This window comes from Leucopleurus acutus (assembly GCF_964270905.1).
Source record: "Leucopleurus acutus genome assembly, chromosome: 8".
Lineage (NCBI taxonomy): Eukaryota > Metazoa > Chordata > Mammalia > Artiodactyla > Delphinidae > Leucopleurus > Leucopleurus acutus.
The window spans coordinates 17,671,687-17,673,061 of record NC_139151.1 but is presented as its reverse complement, the minus strand read 5'-3'; positions in this window follow the sequence as shown (position 1 = coordinate 17,673,061).

The following is a 1,375-nucleotide window of genomic DNA, read 5'->3' as shown; positions in this document are numbered from 1 at the left end:
CCAGGCTATAAGTCTGAAATGCTGGTCTAGAACTCAGAAAAGTGACTGAGCTGGGAGTCAAGAGCATGCAGGTAGAAGCTGAAGCCAGGGACTTGAGCAGGGGTAGGGCAAGGGGGAAGCAGTGGTTACCTAGAGACAATATATTGAAGGACTTTTGAAAAATAAACCAGGTGTACCACTCTGATGAACACCAATTATTTAAGGAGTGGATGGAGCTTAGGAAGGAGAGACGTGGGAATGGGGAAAGAATAAAAAGAGAGCTAAATAATGAAGAGGCAGTGATTAACTGTGTAAATTTCTTGCTACAAAGAAGTAAAAATGTACATTTCACAAGAATTATCAAGAGTTGACAACAGAGATGAAATGCTGAGGTCCAGTATGTGACCAGTCTGACATCCCATGTAAACAGCTTGATTCAAGTTTGACAATACAAGGAGACAGATATGTGCTCACTTTACTTATCTTGCCAGTAGGGCAGGAAGATGTGATTTGCTAGTGATTTTCTGATATGGAAGAAATAGCTTTAGAGTTTTTCAATTTGACATTCAATTTCATTGACACTGACAAGACAGCCTTGGGTAGGATAGAGGGATCCTTGCAACTGAGGTAACTCAACTAATAATCACATGTAGACCTTAGTTTTTATTTCCAAACTAAAATATGATTGGTGATGATGCTGTAAAAGTTTTTCCCAACAATTTTAAAAGTCACATTATCCTGGTATGATATCATAATTGTCAGATCTAGCTTTGTGTTAAGTCCGTAGCAGTACAGCATAACTTCCCTGGCAGCAGGATTTCAGCAAGATCCATTAAAGACAGATATTGATATCTATAGATTTTCATAAAGCTGCAAATATAAAATAGCCATATTATGAATGTGAGATTGTATCACTCATGCTGCTCAAAGATGACAATGGTAATATACTTTTGTAATACAAGTTGTAAACAGGACAAGTTCTGAATAGAAATTGTCTTGATCATCTATCCTGCAGTCCCAAACAGGAAAAAGTTTTTAGGAGAATGGTCTCACAAGCCCATCCTTGGAGTCTTTTGATGGCCCTGTCCAAGTTTTCATGTTTGACCTTCTGATTTCAAATGACACGCAAATCCTTCAGCTGCATTTTGAATTGATATTATACTTTTGTTTCTTCTTCTTCCTGGTTATCCCTACCTGATTAATGGGCTACTTCTAGATTCTGTATTTTTGCACCAAAGTGCCCATGTTTATTCATTCTTCAAACTCTGTCAACTTAAATCAAATCATCGTCTGACTTATAGCAAACAACCAAATCCTAAATTTTCAAAGGACTACATGTAGTGTAGCCACGCAGGTCACATTAAAGCCAGTGCCTGCCTAAATCCCATGTAACTCT